We start from the raw sequence: 24,145 nt of genomic DNA, 5'->3' as shown, positions 1-24,145 counted from the left end.
TACATCCCGACGTCCACCACACTGGCTTCTAGCTGCGGGGAAAACGGCACCTGCACTGGCGCCTGCTACAACCTGTCCTGCTCGGTCTGAATGCTCCACAGGTCTCCACCTCTACGTGCCGTTTGCGGGCACCGGTGAGCGGCTCCTCTCCACTCAAGAATAAACTACGGGTCTAACTCCAGCTGGGGTCCAACAGTTCAGCTTCTGACGCGTTTCGCTCCTCCCACAGGGGCTTCCTCAAAGAAAGCTTTCTTTGAGGAAGCCCCTGTGGGAGGAGCGAAATGCGTCAGAAGCTGAACTGTTGGACCCCAGCTGGAGTTAGACCCGTAGTACATACCGGCCGCAGCATTCATCTGCTGGTTGTTTATTCTTGAGAGGAGAGGAGACGCTCACTGGTGCCCGCAAACGGCACATAGAGGTGGAGACCTGTGGAGCATTCAGACCGAGCAGGACAGGTTGTAGCAGGCGCCAGTGCAGGTGCCGTTTTCCCCGCAGCTAGAAGCCAGTGTGGTGGACGTCGGGATGTACTCCTGCTGATACTACTTGCTCACACCTCACGTAAGATTCCGGTTGAAAACGGCTCTCATTCATTTTACTTACCTATGTTGGATTATTACATTCAAAGGAACTTTGATACAAAGTGACTGTCTATTGGAAACATCTATTATACGGGTTCTACCAGCAGCTACACTTGATCTATTTTTTTGACTTTGTAAATCAAGTCATTTAGCTATAGAGCTAGTTTTTACACCTCTGTGCACAGAATATGCTTAAGTCCACCTCCTTTTATTGGAAAGTATATATACTTGTCATCTTAGATGTTTAAACTAGAGATGAGCGGGTTCGGTTTCTCTGAATCCGAACCCGCCCGAACTTCATGGTTTTTTTCACGGGTCCGAGCAGACTCGGATCCTCCCGCCTTGCTCGGTTAACCCGAGCGCGCCCGAACGTCATCATGACGCTGTCGGATTCTCGCGAGACTCGGATTCTATATAAGGAGCCGCGCGTCGCCGCCATTTTCACACGTGCATTGAGATTGATAGGGAGAGGACGTGGCTGGCGTCCTCTCCATTTAGATTAGAAGAGAGAGAGAGAGAGAGAGAGAGAGATTGACCTGATTTACTGGAGCTTAGGAGTACTGTAGAAGTGTAGAGAGTGCAGAGTTTACTAGTGACTGACCACAGTGACCACCAGACAGTGCAGTTTTATTTAATATATCCGTTCTCTGCCTGAAAAAAACGATACACACAGTGACTCAGTCACATACCATATCTGTGTGCACTGCTCAGCCCAGTGTGCTGCATCATCTATGTATATATATCTGACTGTGCTCAGCTCACACAGCTTATAATTGTGGGGGAGACTGGGGAGCACTGCAGTGCCAGTTATAGGTTATAGCAGGAGCCAGGAGTACATATTATTATTAAAATTAAACAGTGCACACTTTTGCTGCAGGAGTGCCACTGCCAGTGTGACTGACCAGTGACCTGACCACACTGACCACCAGTATAGTTAGTAGTATACTATATTGTGATTGCCTGAAAAAGTTAAACACTCGTCGTGTGACTTCACTTGTGTGGTGTTTTTTTTTTTATTCTATAAAAAACTCATTCTGCTGACAGACAGTGTCCAGCAGGTCCGTCATTATATAATATATATATACCTGTCCGGCTGCAGTAGTGATATATATATATTTTTTATATCATTATTTATCATCCAGTCGCAGCAGACACAGTACGGTAGTTCACGGCTGTAGCTACCTCTGTGTCGGCACTCGGCAGTCCATCCATAATTGTATACCACCTACCCGTGGTTTTTTTTTCTTTCTTCTTTATACATACATACTACTACATCTCTTTATCAACCAGTCTATATTAGCAGCAGACACAGTACAGTACGGTAGTCCACGGCTGTAGCTACCTCTGTGTCGGCACTCGGCAGTCCGTCCATAATTGTATACCACCTACCCGTGTTTTTTTTTTCTTTCTTCTTTATACATACATACTACTACATCTCTTTATCAACCAGTCTATATTAGCAGCAGACACAGTACAGTACGGTAGTTCACGGCTGTAGCTACCTCTGTGTCGGCACTCGGCAGTCCGTCCATAATTGTATACCACCTACCCGTGGTTTTTTTTTCTTTCTTCTTTATACATACATACTACTACATCTCTTTATCAACCAGTCTATATTAGCAGCAGACACAGTACAGTACGGTAGTCCACGGCTGTAGCTACCTCTGTGTCGGCACTCGGCAGTCCGTCCATAATTGTATACCACCTACCCGTGGTTTTTTTTTCTTTCTTCTTTATACATACATACTACTACATCTCTTTATCAACCAGTCTATATTAGCAGCAGACACAGTACAGTACGGTAGTTCACGGCTGTAGCTACCTCTGTGTCGGCACTCGGCAGTCCGTCCATAATTGTATACCACCTACCCGAGGTTTTTTTTTTCTTTCTTCTTTATACATACATACTACTACATCTCTTTATCAACCAGTCTATATTAGCAGCAGACACAGTACAGTACGGTAGTCCACGGCAGTAGCTACCTCTGTGTCGGCACTCGGCAGTCCGTCCATAATTGTATACCACCTACCCGTGGTTTTTTTTTCTTTCTTCTTTATACATACATACTACTACATCTCTTTATCAACCAGTCTATATTAGCAGCAGACACAGTACAGTACGGTAGTTCACGGCTGTAGCTACCTCTGTGTCGGCACTCGGCAGTCCGTCCATAATTGTATACCACCTACCCGAGGTTTTTTTTTCTTTCTTCTTTATACATACATACTACTACATCTCTTTATCAACCAGTCTATATTAGCAGCAGACACAGTACAGTACGGTAGTTCACGGCTGTAGCTACCTCTGTGTCGGCACTCGGCAGTCCGTCCATAATTGTATACCACCTACCCGAGGTTTTTTTTTCTTTCTTCTTTATACATACATACTACTACATCTCTTTATCAACCAGTCTATATTAGCAGCAGACACAGTACAGTACGGTAGTCCACGGCTGTAGCTACCTCTGTGTCGGCACTCGGCAGTCCGTCCATAATTGTATACTAGTATCCATCCATCTCCATTGTTTACCTGAGGTGCCTTTTAGTTGTGCCTATTAAAATATGGAGAACAAAAATGTTGAGTTTCCAAAATTAGGGAAAGATCAAGATCCACTTCCACCTCGTGCTGAAGCTGCTGCCACTAGTCATGGCCGAGACGATGAAATGCCAGCAACGTCGTCTGCCAAGGCCGATGCCCAATGTCATAGTACAGAGCATGTCAAATCCAAAACACCAAATATCAGTAAAAAAAGGACTCCAAAACCTAAAATAAAATTGTCGGAGGAGAAGCGTAAACTTGCCAATATGCCATTTACCACACGGAGTGGCAAGGAACGGCTGAGGCCCTGGCCTATGTTCATGGCTAGTGGTTCAGCTTCACATGAGGATGGAGGCACTCAGCCTCTCGCTAGAAAAATGAAAAGACTCAAGCTGGCAAAAGCAGTAGCACCGCAAAGAACTGTGTGTTCTTCGAAATCCCAAATCCACAAGGAGAGTCCAATTGTGTCGGTTGCAATGCCTGACCTTCCCAACACTGGACGTGAAGAGCATGCGCCTTCCACCATTTGCACGCCCCCTGCAAGTGCTGGAAGGAGCACCCGCAGTCCAGTTCCTGATAGTCAGATTGAAGATGTCAGTGTTGAAGTACACCAGGATGAGGAGGATATGGGTGTTGCTGGCGCTGGGGAGGAAATTGACCAGGAGGATTCTGATGGTGAGGTGGTTTGTTTAAGTCAGGCACCCGGGGAGACACCTGTTGTCCGTGGGAGGAATATGGCCGTTGACATGCCTGGTGAAAATACCAAAAAAATCAGCTCTTCGGTGTGGAGGTATTTCAACAGAAATGCGGACAACAGGTGTCAAGCCGTGTGTTCCCTTTGTCAAGCTGTAATAAGTAGGGGTAAGGACGTTAACCACCTCGGAACATCCTCCCTTATACGTCACCTGCAGCGCATTCATAATAAGTCAGTGACAAGTTCAAAAACTTTGGGTGACAGCGGAAGCAGTCCACTGACCAGTAAATCCCTTCCTCTTGTAACCAAGCTCACGCAAACCACCCCACCAACTCCCTCAGTGTCAATTTCCTCCTTCCCCAGGAATGCCAATAGTCCTGCAGGCCATGTCACTGGCAATTCTGATGATTCCTCTCCTGCCTGGGATTCCTCCGATGCATCCTTGCGTGTAACGCCTACTGCTGCTGGCGCTGCTGTTGTTGCTGCTGGGAGTCGATGGTCATCCCAGAGGGGAAGTCGTAAGACCACTTTTACTACTTCCACCAAGCAATTGACTGTCCAACAGTCCTTTGCGAGGAAGATGAAATATCACAGCAGTCATCCTACTGCAAAGCGGATAACTGAGGCCTTGGCATCCTGGGTGGTGAGAAACGTAGTTCCGGTATCCATCATTACTGCAGAGCCAACTAGAGACTTGTTGGAGGTACTGTGTCCCCGGTACCAAATACCATCTAGGTTCCATTTCTCTAGGCAGGCGATACCGAAAATGTACACAGACCTCAGAAAAAGAGTCACCATTCAACCCTCTATATGCTTCAGAGGTTGGAGGAGCAGCAAAAGGCCATTCAAGCCTATACAATTGAGCACGATATAGGAGGTGGAATGCACCTGTCTCAAGCGCAGTGGAGAATGATTTCAACGTTGTGCAAGGTTCTGCTGCCCTTTGAACTTGCCACACGTGAAGTCAGTTCAGACACTGCCAGCCTGAGTCAGGTCATTCCGCTCATCAGGCTTTTGCAGAAGAAGCTGGAGACATTGAAGGAGGAGCTAACACGGAGCGATTCCGCTAGGCATGTGGGACTTGTGGATGGAGCCCTTAATTCGCTTAACAAGGATTCACGGGTGGTCAATCTGTTGAAATCAGAGCACTACATTTTGGCCACCATGATCGATCCTAGATTTAAAGCCTACCTTGGATCTCTCTTTCCGGCAGACACAAGTCTGCTGGGGTTGAAAGACCTGCTGGTGAGAAAATTGTCAAGTCAAGCGGAACGCGACCTGTCAACATCTCCTCCTTCACATTCTCCCGCAACTGGGGGTGCGAGGAAAAGGCTCAGAATTCCGAGCCCACCCGCTGGCGGTGATGCAGGGCAGTCTGGAGCGACTGCTGATGCTGACATCTGGTCCGGACTGAAGGACCTGACAACGATTACGGACATGTCGTCTACTGTCACTGCATATGATTCTCTCACCATTGAAAGAATGGTGGAGGATTATATGAGTGACCGCATCCAAGTAGGCACGTCACACAGTCCATACTTATACTGGCAGGAAAAAGAGGCAATTTGGAGGCCCTTGCACAAACTGGCTTTATTCTACCTAAGTTGCCCTCCCACAAGTGTGTACTCCGAAAGAGTGTTTAGTGCCGCCGCTCACCTTGTCAGCAATCGGCGTACGAGGTTACATCCAGAAAATGTGGAGAAGATGATGTTCATTAAAATGAATTATAATCAATTCCTCCGCGGAGACATTGACCAGCAGCAATTGCCTCCACAAAGTACACAGGGAGCTGAGATGGTGGATTCCAGTGGGGACGAATTGATAATCTGTGAGGAGGGGGATGTACACGGTGATATATCGGAGGATGATGATGAGGTGGACATCTTGCCTCTGTAGAGCCAGTTTGTGCAAGGAGAGATTAATTGCTTCTTTTTTTGGGGGGGTCCAAACCAACCCGTCATATCAGTCACAGTCGTGTGGCAGACCCTGTCACTGAAATGATGGGTTGGTTAAAGTGTGCATGTCCTGTTTTGTTTATACAACATAAGGGTGGGTGGGAGGGCCCAAGGGCAATTCCATCTTGCACCTCTTTTTTCTTTTATTTTTCTTTGCGTCATGTGCTGTTTGGGGAGGGTTTTTTGGAAGGGACATCCTACGTGACACTGCAGTGCCACTCCTAAATGGGCCCAGTGTTTGTGTCGGCCACTAGGGTCGCTTATCTTACTCACACAGTCAGCAACCTCATTGCGCCTCTTTTTTTCTTTGCGTCATGTGCTGTTTGGGGAGGGTTTTTTGGAAGGGCCATCCTGCGTGACACTGCAGTGCCACTCCTAGATGGGCCCGGTGTTTGTGTCGGCCACTAGGGTCGCTAATCTTACTCACACAGCTACCTCATTGCGCCTCTTTTTTTCTTTGCGTCATGTGCTGTTTGGGGAGGGTTTTTTGGAAGGGACATCCTGCGTGACACTGCAGTGCCACTCCTAAATGGGCCCGGTGTTTGTGTCGGCCACTACGGTCGCTAATCTTACTCACACAGCTACCTCATTGCGCCTCTTTTTTTCTTTGCGTCATGTGCTGTTTGGGGAGGGTTTTTTGGAAGGGACAACCTGCGTGACACTGCAGTGCCACTCCTAGATGGGCCTGGTGTTTGTGTCGGCCACTAGGGTCGCTAATCTTACTCACACAGCTACCTCATTGGGCCTCTTTTTTTCTTTGCGTCATGTGCTGTTTGGGGAGGGTTTTTTGGAAGGGACATCCTGCGTGACACTGCAGTGCCACTCCTAAATGGGCCCGGTGTTTGTGTCGGCCACTACGGTCGCTAATCTTACTCACACAGCTACCTCATTGCGCCTCTTTTTTTCTTTGCGTCATGTGCTGTTTGGGGAGGGTTTTTTGGAAGGGACATCCTACGTGACACTGCAGTGCCACTCCTAGATGGGCCCGGTGTTTGTGTCGGCCACTAGGGTCGCTAATCTTACTCACACAGCTACCTCATTGCGCCTCTTTTTTTCTTTGCGTCATGTGCTGTTTGGGGAGGGTTTTTTGGAAGGGACATCCTGCGTGACACTGCAGTGCCACTCCTAAATGGGCCCGGTGTTTGTGTCGGCCACTAGGGTCGCTTATCTTACTCACACAGTCAGCTACCTCATTGCGCCTCTTTTTTTCTTTGCGTCATGTGCTGTTTGGGGAGTGTTTTTTGGAAGGGCCATCCTGTGTGACACTGCAGTGCCACTCCTAGATGGGCCCGGTGTTTGTGTCGGCCACTAGGGTCGCTAATCTTACTCACACAGCTACCTCATTGCGCCTCTTTTTTTCTTTGCGTCATGTGCTGTTTGGGGAGGGTTTTTTGGAAGGGACATCCTGCGTGACACTGCAGTGCCACTCCTAAATGGGCCCGGTGTTTGTGTCGGCCACTAGGGTCGCTAATCTTACTCACACAGCTACCTCATTGCGCCTCTTTTTTTCTTTGCGTCATGTGCTGTTTGGGGAGGGTTTTTTGGAAGGGACATCCTGCGTGACACTGCAGTGCCACTCCTAGATGGGCCAGGTGTTTGTGTCGGCCACTAGGGTCGCTTAGCTTAGTCATCCAGCGACCTCGGTGCAAATTTTAGGACTAAAAATAATATTGTGAGGTGTGAGGTATTCAGAATAGACTGAAAATGAGTGGAAATTATGGTTTTTGAGGTTAATAATAATATGGGATCAAAATGACCCCCAAATTCTATGATTTAAGCTGTTTTTTAGGGTTTTTTGAAAAAAACACCCGAATCCGACAAAAAAAATTCGGTGAGGTTTTGCCAAAACGCGGTCGAACCCAAAACACGGCCGCGGAACCGAACCCAAAACCAAAACACAAAACCCGAAAAATTTCAGGCGCTCATCACTAGTTTAAACTACTAAGACCGGTCTTGTTTTATGATTTGTGATTATTCATATATTATTAAATATTTTTAATTCAATAGGAGTCTGTTATTTTCGTCAGCCATATCATATAAATTTATAATATAGCGCAAAAGTTTCTAACAATTGGAGTTTTGTGGTTAATTGCACTTGGGTGGCCCAGTGCAATTTGATTGACCTGCTAACCCCAGGTCATTAACTCTTTGCAGCTGATTGTTATTATATCCAAAAGGGTTTTTTATAGCATTTGATATTAGCGCCTGATAAAAAAAGTTTTTTACGCTATAAAACATCATCATTGTTCACACTCCTGTGTATTTCCATGCATGATCTTTTAATCTAAGGATAAAAATATTTTTGTCCAGGTCCTCACCAAATAAAGTGAGGCACAGCATTGTCATTATTCTCACCTACCTGTAGAATTACAGGTTAGAGATTTTCTACACATGATCCTTCTCCAATTATGTCTTCCATGTATCTCTGAGTTCAAGACATTTCTCAGAAGAGGAGACTTCATTTAGAAGAAGGATCTGAAACATCTAGGATAAGTACTCTATATAAAATTGATTTCACCCATTCCTCCTTATAAGCACGGTAGCGCCATCTTCTTCACAAATCAAACACTCTCTCAGGTAATTTTTGGACTTTACAGGGATAAGTCCATCAGTGAAGTTACGAGGCTGCCACTTTGTTCAGTGAAGCGTCCAGTCGACTCCCAAAAAAACCATTTCCATATTATGTATACTGTACATATAATTTTACGTATTGACTGCATGACTGCTAGGGTTCACATGAGATCGAGCCTACCAGCTCCTTCATCTGCCCCTTTCTCCTCCCCCATCCTACACAGTGTTACACTGTTTCTTTAAAGAATTCTTGAATATGTTGCTGGATCGAGGGAGATAGCATAATTATATATTTTACTCCAATCCTTGAAAAACTTCAGCTTATTTGTATCCTTCTGAAGGGAAGCTTCAACCCAGTCCATACGAAAAATAAAGTATAACTTGTCTAAGAACAATGACATTGGGGGAATTGATGTTTGAATCCACATTTGTAGTATTGATTTTCTTGCCGCTGCAGAAACAGACAATAATATTTTCCGGCTACCCCTTGAACTCCGCCCTCGTGGAGGGACTATACCAAATATCGCCCACTCTGGTGTGATGTGAAAGCTTCCTTCCACCAAGGATCCTATGAAACCCCCTATTCTCCTCCAGAATCTCTTTATAGGAGGGCAGTCCCAAAGGCAATGGTACAAATCTGCCCTAGCTGTTCCACATTTTAAGCATTTCGGAGATGTTGATAACCCCATTTTATTATTATTATTATTATTATTATTACATTTTATTTATAAGGTGCCACAAGTATTTCTTAGCGCCGTACAAAGGACAATACAGGGAGACAAAACTTAGCATTACAGTAAATAAATAACAAAAATAGAGTACAGGTAACAAATAGCACCACAATTCTCAAAACATAATACAGCTAAGATGTAAGTAGCGAGGGAGTTATCATCGTAGAGATGAGCCTTTACCAGCAGGAGAAAAAGCGGGTAAAGATGGTCGCTGAGTAGGAGAAAGCTGCGAGTGAAATGTGTCGAGAAGAGGGCTTTGACAACAAGAGGAAACTGGGCCCTGCTCTGAAGAGCTAACAATCTAGTGGGAAGGGGTGACAGACAGATGACATTAGGTGCAAGCAAGCGGGAGGTAGCCTGATGGCAGTATGTAAGCAAAGCAGAGATGTTCAAAGAATGAGGCAGGGGGATGGAGGAGCAGCCTCAGGCTAGGTTATGCATCGGAAGGGTATGCTTTGATGAATAGGTGGGTTTTTAGTGCCCATTTGAAGCGTTGCAAGGTCGGGGTGAGTCTAATGGAGTGGGGGAGCTCGTTCCACTGAAGGGGTGCAGCACGGGAAAAATCTTAAGCATGGGAAGCAGTGACCAGGGCAGAGGAGAGGCAATGGTCATTGGCCGACCGTATGGGGCGGGAGGGAGTATGAAGGGAGAGAATGTTGGAGATGTAGGGAGCTGTGGAATTAGAGATGGCCTTTTATGTGAGGGTGAGGAGTTTGAAGAGGATTCTGTAGGGGAATGGGAGCCAGTGTAGATTTTGTCGAAGGGGAGTGGCAGATGTGGAGTGACGGGAGAGGAAGATATGCCTAGCTGCGGAGTTGAGGACAGATTGGAGGGGAGCAAGATGAGAGCAAGTGAGGCCAGTGAAGAGAACATTGCAGTAGTCGAGTCGTGAGATGACTAGTGAGTGGATGATAAGTTTTGTTGCACTCTGGGAGAGAAATGGCCTGATGAGAGCAATGTTGCATAGCTGGAACCGACAGGATTGTGCCAGAGCTTGGATGTGGGGTGCAAAGGAGAGGGAGGAGTCAAGAGTGATGCCCAAGCAGCGGAGTTGGGGAACGGGGGAGATGATGGTGTTGTCAACAGTGATAGAGATGTTGGTAGAGGGTGATGGTCTAGCTGGAGGAAAGATAATGAGTTCAGATTTGTCCATGTTGCGCTTCAGAGTGCGTTCAGACATCCAGGAGGAGATGGCGGAGAGGCAGCTGGAAACCTGAGAGAGGACAGAGGGGGACAGATCAGGAGAGGTAAAGTTGTGTGTCATCAGCATAGAGGTGGTATTGAAGGCCCCAGGGCGGAAGTGTACAGGGAGAACAGAAGGGGGCCTAGGACAGAACCCTGAGGGACACCAACAGGATGGATGGAAGGGTGTGAGGTGGTGCCGGAGGCAGACATAGAGAAGGAGCGGTTAGTGAGGTAAGATTTAAACCAGTCAAGGACAGTGCTAGGGAGGCCAACGTTTTGGAGTGTGTGGAGGAGTAGAGGATGATCCACGGTGTCAAAGGCAGCAGGGATTTCCCGAAGAATGAGCAGAGAGAAGTGGTCCATGGATTTGGCTGAAAGCAGGTCATTGGTGACTTTCATCAGGGCAGTCTCGGTGGAGTGGAGTGGGCGAAAGCCAGATTGTAGTGGATCAAGGATGGAGTTGTCAGAGAGGTAGCTTGTGAGACGGCTGTAGACCAGTCATTCAAGTAGTATGGAGGCGAATGGGAGAAGAGAGATGGGGCTTTAGCTAGTGAGTGATGAAGGGTCGAGGTTGTTTTTTTTGAGAATAGGTGAGACCAGAGAATGTTTGAATGGTGAGGGAAAGATGCCGGTAGAGAGCGATAGGTTAAAGAGGTGAGCAAGGTGGGAGCAGACAATGTGGGAGAGGGAGCGGAGAGACGGGAGGGGAGGGAGTCCAGGGGGCAGATTTGAGGGGGGGAGGGGATTAGATGAGGGAGTGGACTTCCTTGTCTGAAGTGGGACGAAAGGAAGACAGGGTGGGAAAGATGGACCCCATTTTCCAGCATCTCTGTGGGGACAAGTATGCTCTATGGAATATTTTGAGAAACATTTCCCCGTACATTGAACCTGGAAGAGTTCTTACTGAAATTTTTAATGCGCTTAACAATAATTCCACTGAGACACTAGGGAATCTTTCCCTCCATTTCCCCAAACTTGTATCCTGTTCGTTATAGTCCACCAAATTTCTATTTCTATTTGGATTTCTCTGAGATAGCACAGTGTCCAGTCTATTGCCCCAGTCTTTTTCCCTAAGCACTTTGCTTACACTACTCGCATAGTGCTGTGCCTGGATGAATGTCAGATTAAAGGGAATAATTACGCAAAATTCTGTGCAAATTTGTGTATAAGTTTTGGGCTTCCTGTTCTGGACATCCAGGAGTTGCCCCACTCTACTCAATCCTGCCGCCTTCCATTCGTGGAAGGAAGGGGTTGCCATCCCATTTTGGAAATTAGGATTGTCCAGATCCGCCCTATGTGCTTTATTATCCTCCTGGAGTTCTTCCCATTTCCTTTTCAGATATGTGCTAAAGTCTTCTGAGTTGTACATATATGCTGGGAAGCTCCATGAACGTGTACTCTTTCTCTTACGTCCTAGAGGATTCTGGGGTCCATTTTAGTACCATGGGGTATAGACTGTTCCGCAGGAGCCTTCGGCACTTTAAGACTTTTTTAACAGTGTGAACTGGCTCCTCCCTCTATGCCCCTCCTCCAGAACTCAGTTTAGAAAATGTGCCCGGGAGATTGGATGCACACCAGTGGAGCTCTACAGAGTTCTGCTGGAAAAGACTTTGTTAGGTTTTTCATTTTACAGGGAAGCTGCTGGCAACAGCTTCCCTGCTTCGTGGGACTTAAGGGGGGAAGTAGGAACCAACTTCTTCATTAGTTAAATGGCTCTGCTTCCGCTGACAGGACAGCATTAGCTCCTGAAGGGTACTGAACACAGCCCTTGCCTGGCTGCTGCTCACTCCCACAGCACTGCCGCCACCCCCTAACAGAGCCAGAAGTCAGAAGACTGGTGAGTATTTACCGGAGACCTGCAGAGAGGGGTCCTCCGGTCATCATGGCGGCATAAAGGTACCAGCGCAGCGCGGTGTCTCTCAGCACAGGGTGCAGAGCGCGTGGGGGGGGGTGAGGGACAAATAACGTTCCTCACTCTCACTGGCATACAGTACATTCATGTGAGCCGCTGATGTACATACCCCCGCCAGTATAAAAAATTTGATCACTGAGGTAGAATCACGCCATTACAAGGGGGCGGGCTTCTCCTCAGACTTGCCAGTAACACTCATTGGGCGCCATTTTCTTCAACAGAAACGCCAGAGTGCTGATCCTGAACGCTGCTTCTCCTCACACATCGCTGATACAAGTACCAGGGTGTTATAGAAGGGGAGGGGAGCACATATTACATTAGGTCTGCGGACTTAATATTGAATATACAGCGCTGTGATTGTGTATACTGTATACAATACTTATAGGTGCTTGGTGTGGACTGGCAATTCTCTCTGGGTCCCTCTGACAGACATTAGTGTAGGTCTGTCCCCATTAGCTCCCCGATGTGGAAGTGGTGTGACTGTACAAGTGTGTACCATGTCTGGAGAAAGTTCTTCCCCAGAGGAACCCAATTTGAATGCACAAGATTGTTCTGAGCCTGTGTGGATGAGAAAGCTGCAGAGTAATATGTCTAAACTGGCAAAGAAATTCTCTGAAGCTGAACAACAGACAAAGTATTGGAGACAGTCTGTGGAGGATGCACTGTTTGCTGACTCCTCCACGTCATCCACTAGGGATCCCTCCAGTTCCCAGAAAAGGTCTCTGGCGCAGATTATGCAAAGGGACACTGACACAGATTCCGACGATTCTGCAGGTTACTTAGTTGAGGCTATGAAGGACGTTGGCTTAATGGGCTCAAGAGCCTCTTCTATGGCAATTTCAGCCCGCAGGGCGCTCTGGATCCGCCAATGGAATGCTAACGCAGAATCCAAAAGAAATATTGAGGCACTCCCCTACAATGGTGAGGCTCTTTTTGGTGAAAAGCTGGATGCCATGATATCAACTACTACATTTGGCAAATCAGCATTTCTGCCGTTGGCAGCTGCACTGGCTAAAAAGTATATCATTCTCATACTATGCAGTCCTTTTGGCTTAACAAGTACAAAAATGCAAAGGGTACTGCCGTCTTTGCAGGAAGAGGGAGAGGAAGAGGTAGGAAATCTACAACCCCATCAGGCTTGCAGGAGCAGAAGTCAACAGCTACTTCTGCCAAAACCACAGCATGACGCTGGGGCTCCCCTGCGAGACTGCGATCGGGTGGGGGCGCGTCTTCTGTTCTTCAGCCAGGTCTGGGATCACTCAGATCTGGATCCTTGGATATTACAGATAGTATCCCAAGGCTACAAGTTAGAATTTCAAGACCTTCCCCCATGCCGATTTTTCAAATCAGCCTTGCCAGTTTCGATTCAGGACAGAACAAAAGTGCTGAACGCAATACAGAAATTCAGTCAAGACAAAGTAATTTCCTTGGTCCCTGCCGAACAACAGAGCAAGGGATATTATTCAAGCCTGTTTGTAGTGCCGAAGCCGGATGGCTCGGGTTTACCGATTTTAAACCTAAAATCTCTGAATCTCTGAATCTTTATTTGAAAAGATTCAAATTCAAGATGGAATCCCTGAGAGGGGTGATCCCCAGCTTGGAGGGAAAGGAATTCCTGGTGTCGGTGGACATCAAGGATGCTTATTTGCATGTTCCTATTTTTACTCCGCATCAAGCATACCTGAGGTTTACGGTTCAAGACTCTCACTACCAGTTCCAGATAGTACCTTTCGGGCTCTCCGCGGCTCCGAGAATATTCACCAAGGTAATGGCGGAGATGATGGTTCTCCTTCGCAAGAAAGGAGTCAACATAATTCCTTACTTGGACGGTCTCCTCATAAAGGCAAGATCGAGGGAGAAGTTAGTCCAGGACTTAACACTATCCCTGACGTGCTGCAACAGCACGGTTGGATCATCAACTTCCAAAAATCACAATTGGAACCAGTGGCGGATTTAGGGGGGGGGGGGGGGCACCAAGGCACGTGCCCCCCCTGTCATTTTTAGTGCAGACTGACATGCGGACGAGCATGTCAGTCTACGGTCTCGTTTCCTCCCCTGCTGTTAGGAGGGACACGGAGCGCACAGTGCGCGCCTCTCCTGTGTCCCTCCTGGGTCTCCGGCGGCCGCTGGTCTCATAAAGGAAGTGCCGTTCGTGAGCACTTCCTTTATTACAGTGACCCGCGGCCGCCGGAGACACAGGAGGGACACAGGGAGGCGTGCACTGTGCCCTCCGTGTCCCTCCTAACAGCAGGGGAGCGGGGGGAGCAGCGGCGGCGGCGGAGGAAGGAAGGGGGGGGGACGCACTGGGGGGGAATATCTGGCACTGGGGGCGTATTTGGCAGGGAGGGGGGGGAGAATATCTGGCACTGGGGACATATATGGCACTGGGGGGAATATCTGGCACTGGGGGCATATATGGCACTGGGGGGGGGATATCTGGCACTGGGGGCATATGTGGCACTGGGGGGGGGGATATCTGGCACTGAGGGCATATGTGGCACTGGGGGGGGAATATCTGGCACTGGGGCATATGTGGCACTGGGGGCATATATAGCACTGGGGGGGGGGGCGATATCTGGCACTGGGGGCATATGTGGCACTGTCGGGGAATATCTGGCACTGGGGGTATATGTGTACCTGGCACATGGGGGGGGGGCTATATTTTGCACTGGGGGCATGTGAGTACCTGGCACCGTGGGGGAATATCTGGCACTGGGGACATATGTGGCACTGGGAGCACAGCCCTAGCAACAAGGACTACCTCCTAGCAACGAGCATAACACCCAGTGCATGAAACCCCTGGCAACGAGCATGACACCCAGTGCATGAAACCCCTGGCAACGAGCATGACACCCAGTGCATGAAACCCCTGGCAACGAGCATGACACCCTGAGCATGAAAACCCCTGGCACCGTGCATGGAACCAAGAGCATGAAACCCCTGGCAACGAGCATGACACCCAGTGCATGAAACCCCTGACAACGAGCAGGTATTTGAAAAGTAATTAGAAGCCTTACTGTAGGACTTAATGTGTAATGGGCATTACGGTGTGTGGCATAATGTATCACGGACATTGCGGTGTGTGTCATAATGTGTCACAGGCATTACGGTGTATGGTATACTATATCGCTGGCATTGTGATATGTGGTATAATGTCTCAGGGACATTGCAGTGTGTGGCATAATGTATCACGGACATTGCGGTGTGTGTCATAATGTGTCAGGCATTACGGTGTGTGGTATACTATATCACGGGCATTGTGGTATGTGGTATAATGTCTCAGGGTCATTGCAGTGTGGCATAATATATAACGGGCATTGCGGTGTGTGGCATAGGGTATAACGGGCATTGCGGTATGTGTCACAGGCATTACGGTGTATGGTATACTATATCACGGGCATTGTGGTATAATGTCTCAAGGTCATTGCAGTGTGTGGCATAATGTATAACGGGCATTGCGATTCCTGTCATAATGTGTCACAGGCATTACGGTGTGTGGCATAATGTGTCTGGGGCATTACAGTGTGTGCATATTGTGTCATGTGCATTATTGTGTGTGGAATAATGTCTAAGGGCCATTGCAGTATGTGGCATAATGTATACTGGGCATTACTATAAGGAGGAAAAATGACAAATAATGTAAGGGGCATGAATCAGGATTATTTTTCTTTCCTGTGGTGGCCAACGTCTGGGCGTGCAGGTTGCAAAACTGGGGTATAAGGTAGTCTTTTCCTGCAATACCACGCCCATTCAAACGAAGCCACGCCCATTCCAATGAAGCCACGCCCCTTATGGTGCCCCCCCCCCCCCTGTAATTTTTTTCTGGATCCGCCCCTGATTGGAACCGACAATGAGGTTATAATTTCTGGGAATGATACTGGACACCGAAGAACAGAGAATATTTCTACCGGTGGAAAAGGCTCAGGAGATCCAGTGCATGGTCAAACAAATTTTGAGACCAAAACGTGTATCCATTCATCAGTGCATTCGCCTGCTGGGGAAGATGGTAGCGGCTTACGAGGCTCTACAATGTGGTCGATTCCATGCCAGGGTGTTCCAGTGGGACCTACTGGACAAGTGGTCCGGATTGCACATGCATCAACGGATAATCTTGTCAGCGAAAGCCAGAATTTCGCTCCTGTGGTGGCTACAAAGTTCTCACCTCCTGGAGGGACGCAGGTTCGAGATTCATGCCTGGATCCTGGTGACAACAGATGCAAGCTTCCAAGGTTGGGGAGCAGTCACGCAAGGGGAAAGCTTCCAAGGACGATGGTCAAGTCAAGAAGTACTCCTTCACATAAACATTCTGGAATTGAGAGCTGTATACAACAGCCATCATCAGGCGGCACACCTTCTTCAAGGTCGTCCCATACAGATCCAGACAGACAATGTAACGGCAGTAGCTTACATAAACCAACAAGGCGGAACAAAAGCAGAGCGGCAATGGCAGAGGTGACAAGGATACTCCTCTGGGCAGAAAGACATGAAAAAGCTCTGTCTGCAATTTTCATTCCGGGAGTGGACAACTGGGAAGCAGACTTCCACAGCAGACATGATCTCCATCCAGGAGAATGGGGCCTCTACCCAGAAGTATTTGCGGAGGTAGCAAGTCGTTGGGGCGTTCCTCAAGTGGATTTGATGGCATCACGCCTCATCAAGAAACTTCGGAAATATTGTTCCAGGTCGAGAGGCCCACAAGCAATAGCAGTAGATGCACTGGTGACCCAGTGGGTGTTTCAGTCGGTGTATCTGTTCCCTCCACTTCCACTAATTCCAAAAGTTCTCAAGATCATTAGAAGAACAAGTGTTCGAGCAATCCTCATTGCTCCAGACTGGCCAAGGAGGGCTTGGTATCCAGATCTTCAAGTGTTATTACTGGAAGATCCTCTGCCTCTTCCTCTTCATGAGGACCTGCTTCAGCAGGGGCTGTTAGTTTATCAGGACTTACTGTGGCTGCGTTTGACGGCATGGCTGTTGAGCGCCAGATCCTAGCCCATAAGAGTATTCCCAATTAAGTCATTCCCACACTTATTCTGGCCAGGAAAGGGGTAACGTCCAAACATAACCATCGTATTTGGAGAAGATGTGTATCTTGGTGTGAATCCAAGAAGTCTCCTGCGGTGGAGTTTCAATTAGGATGGCTTCACCTATTTCTACAGGCGGGTGTGGACTGAGACTAGGGTCTATAAAGGTCCAAATTTCGGCCTTGTCCATTTTCTTTCAGAAACAGTTGGCTTCCCTGCCTGAGGTCCAGATGTTCGTGAAGGGGGTTCTGCACATCCAACCTCCCTTTGTGCCTCCTGCGGCGCAATGGGATCTTAACGTGGTGTTGCAGTTCTTTAAATCGCACTGGTTTGAGCCTCTGCAAGAGGTGGAGTTGAAGTTTCTCACTTGGAAAGTGGTCATGCCGTTGGCCTTGGCTTCAGGCAGACGAGTGTATGAGTTAGGGGCTCTGTCACACAAGAGTTCTTATTTGCTATATCATGAAGATAGGGCTGAACTGAGAACACGTCAGCATTTTCTTCCGAAGGTTGTGTCTTCTTTCCATATCAACCAACCTGTGGTGGTGCCAGTGGCTCCTGACACCTCAGCCGTTTCAAAGTCCTTGGATGTCGTCAGAGCATTGAGGACTTATGTTGCTAGAACGGCTCGGATAAGGAAAACAGAATCTTTGTTTGTCCTCTATGACCCCAACAAGATTGGGGGTTCTGCTTCTAAGCAGACTATTGTGCGATGGATCAGAGGTACCATTCAGCACGCTCATTCCACAGCAGGATTGCCACTACCGAGTTCGGTAAAAGCCCACTCTACCAGGAAAGTGGGTTCGTCCTGGGCGGCTGCCCGGGGTGTCTCGGCATTGCAAATCTGCCGAGCTGCTACTTGGTCAGGTGCAAACACGTTTGCTAAGTTTTACAAGTTTGACACCTTGGCTGCTGACGACCTTAAATTTGGTCAGTCAGTTCTGCAGGAACATTAGCACTTTCCCGCCCGTACTGGGAGCTTTGGTACATCCCCATGGTACTAAAATGGACCCCAGCATCCTCTAGGACGTAAGAGAAAATAGGATTTTAATTACCTACCGGTAAATCCTTTTCTCGTAGTCCGTAGAGGATGCTGGGCGCCCGCCCAGTGCTCATTTTTCCTGCTGAATTACTTTTATCTTTTTGCACAGTTTTTCATGTGTTAAGATGTTCACAGCTGTTGCTGTTGCGTTATGCATGCTTGTTGGCATGGGTTATGTTAAAGGCCATGTTAGCCGGCATGTTTTGTGTATGGTGTGAGCTGGTGTGAATCTCGCCACTAGTTTAATATAAATTCCTCTCTCGTAAATGGCCGTCTCCTCGGGCACAGTTCTTATACTGAGGTCTGGAGGAGGGGCATAGAGGGAGGAGCCAGTTCACACTGTTAAAAAGTCTTAAATTGCCGAAGGCTCCTGCGGAACCGTCTATACCCCATGGTACTAAAATGGACCCCAGCATCCTCTACGGACTACGAGAAAAGGATTTACCGGTAGGTAATTAAAATCTTATTTTTTCTCTGTAGAGGTTCTTAAAGTTAAGTATATTAGCGCATGGTCAGAAATTAATATCTCTGACATTCCTTAATCTATTGTTTCTGAAACCAGTCTATCCGCTATCAAAATATAGTCTATACGTGATGATGATTTATCAACCCCCTGAATAGAAAGTAAAGGAGCGCTCCAGAGGATTAATTAAATGCCAATAATCCACTAAAGCATGCTTATTTTTGAGATTGGCGATAAGGCTATCCCGAGTTTGGCTCTGTGTACACAGGGTTGAAGATTTATCAACCACTGGATAATCCACCTAGTAAAAGCCCCCCCCCCCCCCCCCCAAGGATAGGGGGGGACATTAAGATATTCTCTCTGTAAGAGCATTATCGAGATCTCCTTGAAGAATGCTTTTTGTGCCGAATTTGGTGCGCAAATGTTTAATAATGTATAATTTTTAGAATTTATCAGAATGTTTAATAGTAAAAACCTTCCCTCCGGGTCTTCCATTCTTTCTATGATGGTATATGATAGATTTTTAGCCAATATTATACCACCCTTCTAGATTTGGAGTTGTAAGCCGCTGATACACATTCCCCTGTCCACTGAGCTTTCAATTTAGAATCTCCCCCTCTTTCCCAATGTGTCTCCTGAAGAAAGGCGATGTCAGTGCCATTCCTTTTTAGATGTTCCACTACTCTCTTTCGCTTGACTGGAATATTTAGCCTACACACATTCCATGAGATTAATTTTAATATTTGTGACATTGAATAGTGAAAAAAACATTACCACTAGTTGTAAAAAAATAAAATAAAATAAAAAGATACCACGATTACATACATAATTAGGTTACTCGCATTCACTACTAGTGACCATAATACAACTTGAGGAAGCTGACGCACAACTCCATTATAATTTAGAACAAACTTTTTCTTGTGCCTGTGAGCTACATAAATTTCCACACACATCAGAGAAGTCATGGAGAGGTCTAGTATACATCTAATGTGCCTTAATCCTACTGCCATGGGTTCGCTGACTAGTGAACAGGTGAATCATTTACCCCCCAAAAAAGAGGGTAAATGAGATTAGTGCAAATTGAATAAAGAGAAAGAGATTTTTATAATACCCCTTCATAATACCTCTCTTCCACGCTCTCGATGTACCCCATCTGTGTCACCCCTGTCTGTCTACCCCTCCCCTTAGAATGTAAGCTCTCACGAGCAGGGCCCTCTTCCCTCATGTGCTTATCCTTTTCTTACTTTAATAATCCTCAACTGCCCAAATCCAGCAGTTTTTTGGCCACCTTGAAACTTATCTCTATGTCGTTTACTGGTGTAGCTATGCTTATTTAGCAGCAGAGATAGCGATGTGCGGGGCTGCGCATCGCTATCGCTGTAAGGGGTACACACGGAGTGATCAGGCTTATATTCTAAACAATCTAGTCAGATTGCTAAGAATATCGCTCCGTGAGTACCCCCCTTAAGTCACTGTTTTCCTGTTTTGATTATGTGCATACTGTATGTACTCTGTAATTGGGTGCTGTGGAACCCTTGTGGCACCATATAAATAAAGTATAATATTAATAATAATAATCCCTCTTTCTCTCTCCTTTTCCCCTCCCCCTTTCCCTTCTCTCTCTTTTGTGAACTTAATTATTTCATATGTGCATATTTCAAAAGTGATAATATCGCACTAAAAGCTGACAGAAGTAAAACAGACGGAGGCAAATATAACTTTTCACCATCTCTCCCAACGTTTCCCTTCATCAGCCTTATATAGTCATCCATCAGGCAGTTATAGGGAGAACATTAGTGCATATTGGAGAGTAGGAGAGAGACATTTTTACCCGAGGAATAATTTCCACAGCAAGCCCCATTCTACTATATAAAATTTTAATATCTATTTTCAGGGGGAACAAAAAAAGAAACCCACAGGTAAATTACCTCATCTCCCACGCTAAAGGGGGATGACAGAGGGTATACGTGCTTTATTGCCATCTCTTATATCTTTTCTATCATCCACCTTATATAGGCAAACATATCACACTCGCATTCACCTGATTCACAGCAATATAGAAATACAGCTAACCTCATAAACATCACATGTCTCCCATCACCCTCCAAATCACTAAAATGCTTATGGAATGCACGCTCTGTTTGTAACAAACTAACATCTGTTCATGACCTCTTTATATCTAACAACTTCAACCTGCTGGCTATTACAGAAACATGGCTCACACAATCGGACACTGCCTCCCCTGCGGCACTGTCACATGGTGGTCTCCACTTCACACACACCCCCAGGCCTGGTAACAGTAAAGGAGGGAGTTGTATTATTACTATCCCAATCTTTCGCATACACAGTTCTACAACAGGTTCCATCACTCATATTTACATCATTTGAAGTACATTCGATCAGAATTTACACTCTTTTTTTCTCTGCGTGTTGCAGCTATCTATCGCTCACCTGGACAACCCAAACAATTTCTAGTGGGTCCCTCACTTCTTATCCTCTGACATCTCCACCATTATCATGGGAGATTTCAATATTGCTATTGATAGTCCAAAATCTGCTGCTCATGCCTCCAATCTACTCTATCTAACCTCCTCTCTTGGCCTCTTACAATGGACTGACTCCTCTACTCATCAGGAGGGCCACTGCCTTTATCTAGTATTCACCAGACTATGCTCCATTTCTGAATTCACTAACACTCCTTTCTCTATCTCAGATCACAACCTTATCACCTGCATGCTCTCCTCTAATACTTCAAACTCAGTGCAGCTGACATCCTCCAAACCTCCTCAAACCCGCAGAAATATTAATGCAATTAATCTTCAAGAACTTTCCACCTCACTGCAACAGCTGCTTTCATCTATTTCTGCATTCACTTCTCCAGAGGTTTCTGTATCACACCCGAACCAGACTCTAGAGATAGCCCTTGACGAATTGGCTCCAGCTACCCATCACACTGCACGTAAGCCTAGATGTCAACCATGGCACTCTAAAGTAACAAGACACCTACAAAAATGGTCACGTAAAGTTGAACGCCAGTTGCGTAAATCTCGTATTGCAAGTGACTTCCTCACATATAAGACTGTTTACCACTCTTATCGTAATGCTCTGGACACTGCCAAACAAACATATTTCCAAACTCTCATCTCTGCTCATGCCTCTAACCCCAAACGACTTTTTAATACATTTAAATCACTTCTCAACCCTCCTTCACCAGCCACTATCAAGGCGCAAGATCTTGCTTTCTACTTCAAGGACAAGATTGATAAGATCCAAGATGAAATGGTATGCTCTTCCTCAACCAGTGACCTATTCAATTCCTTATCTGAACCCTCTGGCACTTACTCTTCATTTGATCCCACAAGTGAAGATGAAGTATCAACACTCTTCTCATTCTGCTACTCTACTACCTCTCCTCTTGATCCTATACCCTCACAAATAAGTAAAGCTCTGTCTCCTGTGCTCATCCCAACCTTAACTAACATCTGTAATCTCTCTCTCTCTACTGGTATTTTTCTTTCACTGTTCAAGCATGCAGTGATTACTCCCATTTTAAAAAACAAAATTCTGACCCTAACTCTCTCTCAAACTACCGTCCCATCTCTCAGCTACCATGTCTCTCAAAGCTACTTGAGAAACTTGCCTACACTCGCCTCACACACTTTCTTTTTTTTTTTCTTCAAAATATTTTTATTGAGGTCAAAAAGGCATGTTGAATCATAACAGATGATGACATATATAGACATATAATTCAACTGTACCTGGGGCCACATTAGCCACCCGGAACCGTCGTGTATGAAAAGAAAGAGAAAATAGAATCCGAAGCCCAGAACAGAGAACCTCACATTTTCACTTTTTACATCGATACGTTTAGATATATGTTATATCATAGTATTGTGTAACCAAATAGCAAAATTAGTAAACATAAAATATGATGGAACAGCTAATGTGTTCCTGCTAATTAGCAGATTCTTTGCCTAGCAGTAAAGCATATTAATGCGTCTCCCCCTTTGGGGATTGCTAAATCCTAAAACAATAAAAACACTAATAGTATTAACAACATTATTAACATTATTAATCGTACCTGCCAGGACCCGGGGGCCGCCGACCCATCCACGGAGACATCAACAGTGTGATAAGAAGAGATAGACGATAGATATCCAGTGTTAGGGAGTAGGAGGAGGTAGATGTAAGAACTTAAGGGTCAGGTGCGGGCAATCAGAGTTGAGACGATGAGAGGGAATAGAAAGCAAGAAAACAAGAGAAGAGTAGAAGGTAGGGAAGAGGAGAGGGGGCTAGGGTGTAGTTATGGAAGAGCGATGGGGGGGTCATCTGCTAGAACTTGGTGTCCGTACCAGGTGGTGCAGTGAAAGCTTTGTTTGATGGCTGTTTTTGTCGGAGTGGGTAGTGTGTTGATAAATCGTCTCCAGCAGTGAAACAGGGTGGGGGTTAATATTTCTTTGTTAAGGGAAGTCTCCAGCCAGTCCATCGTGAATAGGAATAGTAGTCTAGAGGTAGCTAGAGGTAGTGTGGGAGGGGTATTGGATATCCATTGTTGTAATATGGCCTTCCTGCCCACCGCTGAGAGGATCATAATTAGTTTCGTGTCTCGAGAGGGAATATCGTTTTGGTCACGGACATACCCGAATAGCGCCCAAGAGGCAGTACATCGGAAGCGCAAGCCCACTCACACACTTTCTTAACTCATACAACTTATTGGACCCACATCAATCAGGTTTTCGCTCCCAACACTCCACAGAGACAGCACTGACTAAAGTAGTGAATGATCTGGTCACTGCGAAGTCTAAAGGCCATTACTCACTACTTATTCTTCTAAATCTCTCTGCTACTTTTGACACTGTTGACCACTCTCTTCTCATACAAACACTGCAATCCCTAGGTCTTCAGGACACAGCCCTCTCTTGGTTCCTATCCTACCTATCTAATCGCTCTTTCAGTGTCCGTTTCTCTGCATCTACCTCCTCTCCGCTACTTCTTTCAGTTGGAGTACCGCAGGGCTCAGTCTTAGGTCCTCTGCTTTTCTCAATCTATATCTCATCTCTTGGGAAACTAATCAGCTCTTTTGGATTTCAGTATCATCTGTATGCAGATGATACTCAAATTGTTAGGGTCTCCTGCTCTGTGCTGCCACGTCGTCATGGCAACCGGGAGACAAGTGCTAGCGGAGTAACCTGAGCGTAGCTGATACTCCGGTTCGGGTCTTTTGCTGTGCAGTGGTTACAGGCTTTGTGCACGGCAGGGGATCCGGTGCTGGTTTTTGTGCTCACAGTCTGTGAGGTCTGAGTGGGGCGTGGACAGCACCTGCTATATAAACCCTCTTCTCAGGTTAGGCAGATGCTGCTGAATCTTTGTTGGTTAGTCAGTTCCTGAAAGCTAGCTAGTACTGTGTAAACTTTGTATTTGTTTGTTGCTTACTGCAAATAGGCCTTGGGATTT

Source organism: Pseudophryne corroboree, chromosome 5 (assembly GCF_028390025.1).
Source record: "Pseudophryne corroboree isolate aPseCor3 chromosome 5, aPseCor3.hap2, whole genome shotgun sequence".
In the NCBI taxonomy this organism is placed as follows: Eukaryota; Metazoa; Chordata; class Amphibia; order Anura; family Myobatrachidae; genus Pseudophryne; species Pseudophryne corroboree.
The sequence above is the reverse complement of the archived record's forward strand: the minus strand, read 5'-3'. Positions refer to the sequence as shown.